At 35.0% G+C, this 7,952-nt stretch overlaps 1 pseudogene; it reads right to left on the bottom strand.

Annotated features, from left to right (window-relative positions):
- Nucleotides 1-5,017: 5,017 nt before the first annotated feature.
- On the bottom strand, nucleotides 5,018-6,265 carry LOC133814196 (ornithine aminotransferase, mitochondrial-like; annotated as a pseudogene).
- Between the last annotated feature and the right edge of the window lie 1,687 nt (nucleotides 6,266-7,952).

The raw sequence follows: 7,952 nt of genomic DNA, 5'->3' as shown, positions 1-7,952 counted from the left end.
TTTGTCAAATAAAATATTTATTAGAAAATAGAATAAATTAATCAAGTGTAGCAGAATTTTATTTACAGTAACAAAATTCTATTTACACATATATATAGAGAATAACAAGAATTACAAATCATTGCTCCCAACACTCCTTAGTACATAATTTAATGAGTTTATAGTCTTCTTTTTAACGTGCATGTAGAGTCCAAGAACTTTACTTAGCTAATTGTTTAGTAGTATTATAGTATGTTTAAGTGTTATCTTTGTTACTATGGATTTTTGGTTCAGACCGGGAGTTATTTGGACACTCATAGTAGTACTTATAGATTTTCTAAGTTTAACCTATAGTTTAAGAATATTAAGTATAACCTAAGGTTTGATTAATGTGTCTGATATTAAGGATTATATTATTATATTATAAGGTTTAGACATCAACCAATAGGATTTTAAGCACATGTTTTGAATGGTAATTAAGGATTAAGTATTTTTTAGGATTAAATTAAATAAGGGTAAAAGTTTGAATGTATAGGGTCAGTCAGCAGCTTTGAGCACGTTGAGGGCTTAGTCAAGGCTGTTTACTCCATTCAAACTCAGCTAAAAATGTGTAAATTCGTGTTTAAATATTCAGCGTATGCCGATATATCGCAGCTATAGGGGGCGATATATCTCAGCACGTAGAGACGGAAAACACGAATCGATGCACGGTCGCCTCGGGAACAAAGGTCCAGGCGATATATCGCCTCCACCAGCATGTTTTCAAATACATTTGAATTCTTTTCCCTTCAGCCATTCAAACTCCTTCAACAGTCCAGCATCTTCTGAACGAGTCTTCAACCTCTGCTGAACGATTATTCAAATGATTTTCACCTAAAAAGCCATTATTTTTATTCAAGTAAAATCAAGATATTTTCATTCCCAAACTCTATAAATAGGACCTAGTACCCAGCCATTATTCACCATTTTCTCTAAGTTCAGAAGCTGCTAGTGTTAAGTGAGTGTGAGAGTGTAAACACTTGGTTTGGGGAAAAACTATAAGCTTAAACATCATAAGCTTATCAAACACTTTGGGAAGTGAGTTCTATAGTATTTCGGTGGAGGTTAGATTGATCTTGCAATCTTTGAGGTAAACCCAAAACTATAGTTCCTTTCTGTATTTTATGTTATTTCCTTTCTCAAAACCTTCTACTCAGTCTCCTAACCTTATTCTTATTTTGGTTAGGGAATCCAAGCTCTTAAGCATATAAGTCGGTAAGTATGTTTTTTTTATGGTTTAGTCTTTCCATCTCTTTCATTTCATCTCATTTCTTAGACTCACTCTTTCTTATGGTTTTAGGAGTGTTCCAAAAGTCCCAACTCAGTCCATAATCCCGGTAACTTTGGTAAGGAAATAGGCTAGAATCAACATGTTATGTGATTATGTTATCTATATGTTTTATGTTATTAAAAGTGTTATGATATATGTGTATGTTTGTAGGCTTGGGCATATGACCCATATGACTAACAAGACCCCAAATGGGTTATGGGCATATGACCTACTTAGCTAGTAGGACCCCACTAATCCCATGGGCATATGCTTGTTTAGTCTATGGGACCCCAAGTAATAATGGCCATTATAATAAGTGTATGTTATATGTATTATGTTAAGTCTTTATGTTTTCTTATGAAATTATGTATGTGACTTTGTGTTAGATTTTCCTTACTGGGCATTAGGCTCACTCCTTTCTGTTTATGTGCAGGAAAATAAGCTTAGAGGCGGAAAGATTCGTGACGCTTGGAGGATGTGTATCGATGATGAATGGAGTCAAGGGGCCGAGCGTTATTCGATTCGAGGATATAGTCTCCTTTTATGTTTTTATGGTTTTTATGTGTATTTTCCGCATTATTATGTAATGTCTTTTATTTTAAATCTTGTTTTGTTTTAAAGACAATGGGATCCCAAAATCCTTCTTAGTATTCTGTTTATTTGTAAATAACTCTTATTTTCAAGTTACTCAATAAATTATGATATTTTCGTAAAAATGTAAGTTTTATGTATAGTTTCGATAATGGTCCAATTAGTCTAGATTAGTGGGTCATTACAGTGCCTCAGGAGACCAAACAACACAACAAAAAAGTATTGAAATAAGAATAAGCACCACTTAAGTAGATAGAAAAAAACAGCAAAGAAAAGTACCAAGTCACACATTTGAAAATATTTATAATGTTTTTGTTTCTTCTTTTCCTTATACATATATAAATTAAAGCTAAAAAAGACTTATATGCATAGGAGACTCAAAAATATTGAAATAACTAGAAAAATTACCAATGGGTCATCTCTTTTCCTTTAAGAACTTTTCTAGAGTGTCTCAATCTCAGATTGTAGCCAAAGAAAAAACTTTAAGCTAGTGCCATCTCTTCTCAGAAACCTGAAACAAGGGAATCATTAAAGTATGAAAAATTAATGACTCATAACTACTATATGCGAAAAAATGGATACCTAATGTTACAGACGCAAACCGAACAAGTTCTAACAATAGTTCTACATGATATGCAACTAGAACAATATCAGAGAACCATGAATAGTATTAAAGAAATACAAAATCCATCCAAAATATTAATGTGCTTACTTAAATCATGTTTATTTTTTATAGTCATGGTTAGTGTTGTTTAATGATCTTGGTTCAACTCTTCATAACATAGTACACAGCGAGCTCGCTGAGAATAGTACACAGTGGACACTTGGCCCAAATTATCTTGGGCCACTAGCCCAACTCAAGCACAAAATTTGAGAATATTAAATTTAAGAAACAAGCCATAAAATGAAACGCAAAAGCTAAAAATCAAGTATTTAAGCATGATGAATATAGTGTTTGCAGCAAGAGAATTCAGGGAAAAGCTACTTAAATATTTTATCTCATGAATCTTGATTATCTTTGCTACGGATGAGTGACTAGCATGGATAGAAAGAATAAAAATGAACCCTTCCAGTGGATTCGGCTGGGGAGGGTGGTGTGCCAAGAAAATCAGTCATGAGTTCCAATTGGTGTATCACATTTTCCCAACGAAACAGTGGTTTTCCTGTAAGCATTTCAGCAAATACATCCTATGCTCCAAATATCTATTGCAGGAGTGTACTGAAGACAACAAGTAGAGGTCTTAGACTCTTAGTATTAGAAAATAGTACTAAGAAACCATACACTTGATATTTTTTTTGAAATCTGAACACTGAAAAATGATCTTCATTATGAACAATCATTATTCAAGACAATAATCAGAAAACAAACCAGCAAAATAAAAAAACAGCAAGCAAACAAATTCTGTAGTCTGAGAGCATAGCATTAACTAAAATAACTGTACAACCTGAAAACCAAACATGTACTAGATAAGAAAACAGGACAACCCTCCATAACAACCTTGAAATGTTGAAGGGATGGCCAGTTGAGTCAAAAGTATGGGAAGAAATGATTGGGAACTTCTTGGCTTCATACCAATTAGACCAATAAGCAATGGGATTAACTACATAAACAAACAAGAAGAAGCCTACTAAGATGTTAATGATAGCAAATATTGGTGTGGCTAAAGGATTGCCAAGAAACCCTACAACTGTGGACCAATCAAGGCCAAATGAGCATAGTCCATAATCCAACAATAATTGGCATTTGAAAATTTGATAAATTCACTCTTGTAAATTATTGGTCTTATGTAAATTATTATAAATTCACTCTTTATCAACATAACTCAAGAAAAATTAAAATCTAACCATGTCATGCTGTAGAAAACGTCTTCTCCAATATAAAATATCATCCAACAATGCCTACATGAATGCAAGCATCATCTTAAGTCTAGCCATTCAGAAAGGAAAGTAGATATAGCATGGTGTTGTGTCTATCAAGAAATCAAAATGATCTATTTTTATTGCCTAAACCAATTAAAGTTCCAACTGCAGCTTTTAAAGCAAAAATAAACAAGAACTCAACTTCCGATGACACGCATTATATGCAAGTACCAAAAGACTTTGGAGGAAAACATGATATCAAACCTTATGATCTGTGATTGTGAAAAAATAAATAATAAGGAACTAATTGCTACTGTTTATAGAACTTAAGGACTTGATAGCTTTTTTTTAAGGGCTGAATTGTCACACATTAAGAAACTCATTATGCATTTAGAGTGATTAAGCAAACTTTGCCAAAACGAAACAAAAACAGATGCAGTGTCATCTGTTCTTGGCTGCTTTAACAACAGTACTAAAACATTGTGCACCACACTCACAACTAATCATAGCAGAGAATAGTGATTATTAATAAGGTCCTATTGAATATATTTCAGTTAACAGTTAAAAGTGCAAAGAAAATGATGTTGTGGTGGATATGAAAACTGAGAATAATAAGAAGAAAAATATATTCTTCAATGCTTGAAGCTTTGAACTATGAACTTATAATGTCTCTTGTGTGGTGTTTCTTGAATCTGTGAGCTAAAATGAGAATTCATAACCAAACAAAATCTGAGAAGACAACTAATTTAACTAAATAAAGAAAAAGAGCAAAAATTCTCAAACAAATTGATCTCAGAACACTGGTATATATATGACAAATTAAAGCAAGGTGAGCTCTTGCCTGGTAAGTGTCAATTGGAAAGAAGAGAAAATATAAAGACGACCTATTATGAAAAGCAAATTGGAAAAATAAGAAAGAACGAAATACTGAATGGTATGACATGCAATTCAAGAAACAAAATCATCATTTTTTTAGACACAAATTCATTATTTGTCACCTAAAAAAAGGCACCAATCCAACAAGGGTTTTAAAAGAAAACAGGAGCAAAATATTTTCAATGAGTAGTAACAACCTATGATGCTAAACATAATTTCACGGTATGTTGTGCGAACAATACGTATAGAGTCTATAGACCTTGTTCATACTACTTACACTTTTTCATAAACATTTTTTGGTTGTGATATGGTTCTCTCTCTATTAACATCTTATAAAATACATTGAGGCAAAGTCACAACTGATATTTATTTTTGGTTTTAGGAGCCATAAATGTGCATTAGCTAGTAATGATTAGAATCAATATCAACAAGTTCCTGAATAATAAAGCCACTACTTAAATTGCTTTCTCTGAAATAAGACAGAGGTCATGAACAGTTATATATAACTGCAAACCTTCCATGCTCTCCGGGTCGGATACAGAGCATCACATCTTTGTCTGCAAGAACTGCACTTACAGGGATCACTCCACCACCCAAGGCTTTTCCTAATATCTGGAAAGAACAAAAAAGAATAAATATAAACTTTCATTTAGTGAATGAACTTTAGCGACACTCTAATACATATAAATATCAATAGAGTGTGAAAAAGAAAGTGATGGCTTACCACTACATCTGGGCGAACTTCTTCCCAATCACAAGCCAGCAATTTTCCCTATCTAGCTAAGCCAAATTGGATTTCATCAGCAATCATTAAAATATTGTATTTTGAGCAAAGCTCTCTTACAGATTTTAAATAACCATCGTGGGGAATAACAACCTACCAACCAACAAAAGATACAGTTCTTCTCAAGTAGTTTAAAGTCGATAAATACTTAAAAATGCTATACCAAATGCGGGAGAGGCAAATCTAAGTAAATCATGCCTAACAAATGAACAAACTCATGAACGCTTGTACATGCTTTCTTTAGTTTAACTAATTAAACTTAAGAAAAAAAAATATGTTTCACGAAAAGGTACCCCAGCTTCTCCTTGGATGGGTTCGAACAAAAATCCAGCTATCCGATCTCCATTTTCTGCACTTCACAACAATCATAAGTTAAGAAATGAAATAAAATAAATTGACATTACAATGATCTCTCTATATGTGTGTCTGGCTTCAAATTTTTTCCCCTCTATCTCAAAATTCAAAATAACAATTGAAAGAGTTATAGTAACCAATTTAAAATGAGATATTTTACAATTATATAATAGAATACTTAAATATAAACAAGCAGCTCAAATATGCAAGAAAGCTTAGAGAATCCAAACCTTTAAAAGCTTTTTCAAGGGCTACCAAATCACCAAAATCAACTTTGAGATGACCAGGCAACAAGGGTCTGTTAATCGTGGTGGGGGGGCTCTCCGTTAATCATGGTGGGGAGGCTCTCCGTTCATCGTGGATGGAGAATCAAGGTCAAACAGCCTCGAAAACCCATGGACGCTGGCGAGCTCATTTCGTCTCCTCCTATCACTTGAAAGCCCGATCCTTGGTTGGGCTTTGTTCGTCTTGGAGGCTTCTGGTCGCAGGGAAGAAATTGGCCTTGAACCCATGGCGGCGGCGTACGGACTTGGAGGCTTCTGCTCGCAGGGAAGAACGGTGACGAAGGCTCGTGAGGATGGAGTTTTGGCGGTGTCTGGTCTTCCTGGTCTGGTGCTTGAACGGCGGCGACAATCGGTGGGTATCCGTTCGGGGTTGGCAGAGAGCAAATGAAAGAGAAAGGGAGAAAGGGAGACGATCGATTATGGAGGGAGAGAGAAAGAGATTTGGGGATTATATATTTTTTATTTACTTATTTTATAAATAAAATTTGATTATATTTGGGACCGTGTGAAAATTTTTTTTGGGGGGGGGGGGGGCTGGGGAAAAATTAGGCGCCAAATTAAGTCCCACATACACCTATATACTTATTTATCTATTATAATACTTTTTTAAAAGTGTTAAATTTTTGTGTTATGGAAATGGGTGTTTGTTGTAGTGGTGGAAAACTATGGTAAATATTTAGGGCTTCCTTCTAATGTTGGGAGGAGAAAGAAAGACTTATTTGAATCTATTAAATCTGGGGTTTGGAAGAAGATGCAAGGGTGGAGAGCTCCCTTATTTTCATCTGCTGGTAAGGAAGTTTTGATTAAAGCTATAGTGCAAGCAATCCCAACTTATTCCATGAGCTGTTTCAAGCTCCCTAAGAGTTTGGTTGAGAAGTTACACAAGATGGCTGCAAGGTTTTGGTGGGGTTCTTCTGAGAAGAAAAATAAGATTCATTGGTGTAGTGGCATGTCTTGTGCAAGTCGAAAGAAAAGGGAGGCCTTGGATTTCGAAACCTGGAACTGTTTAATCAAGCATTGTTGGCTAAGCAAGTCTGGCGTTGTTTACGGAGGCCTAATTCTCTGTCCTCAAGGATTCTTAAAGCCTCTTACTTTCCCAATTATAACATTTTGGAGGCTAGTTGTGGTCCTTGGGCGTCTTTTATTTGGAGGAGCATTTTGTGGGGAAGGGAAATTATACTTAAGGGTTATCGATGGTGGATTGGTGATGGAGACAATGTTTGTATATGTGAAGATCCTTGGCTCCCTAGGTCCCATAGTTTCAAAATATATGATCATCCTCATGTTCCACCAGAAACTTATGTCATTGATCTGAAACTTGCTGATGGTTCATGGGATGAGGAGTTTATTAATAGGGTGTTTGTGGAGGACGATGCTAGACTTATTCTTAGTTTTCCTTTGATAGGACAGGGAGGAGAGGACAAAATATTTTGGTATTATTCTTAGAATGGGGAGTATACTGTGCGAAGTGGATGCAAAGTTGCTTTAGATTTGCTAGAAACTGTTGAAGCATCAGACATGATGAGATTTGAGGCATGGTGGAAACATCTATGGAAGCTGAAAGTGCCACCAAAAATTAAACACTTTTTATGGAAAGTCAGTCATTCTTGGCTCCCTACTAATTGGGTTTTGTTTTGCAGGAATGTGTCTACTATTCCTTGGTGTTATAGGTGTGGACAAGGACGAGAAAATGATATTTTTCATGCTCTTTGGAGGTGTTGTGCAAATTTGGAAGAGGAGTGGGTTATGGAGCTCAGTGAGTGTGGATCTGAATATAGATATTATTTCTTTTCTTATGGGCTTATCTCAGATTCTGATGACGACGGACTTTCAACTGTTTAGGATGATTTCATGGAAAATTTGGTATCTTAGAAATGGGGAGATCCATGGCAAGAGGCTACCAAAGCCAGCTGAT

This window comes from Humulus lupulus, chromosome 2 (assembly GCF_963169125.1).
Source record: "Humulus lupulus chromosome 2, drHumLupu1.1, whole genome shotgun sequence".
In the NCBI taxonomy this organism is placed as follows: domain Eukaryota; kingdom Viridiplantae; phylum Streptophyta; class Magnoliopsida; order Rosales; family Cannabaceae; genus Humulus; species Humulus lupulus.
Note: the sequence above shows the minus strand (reverse complement) of the source record. Positions and strands in the feature narration are given on the sequence as shown.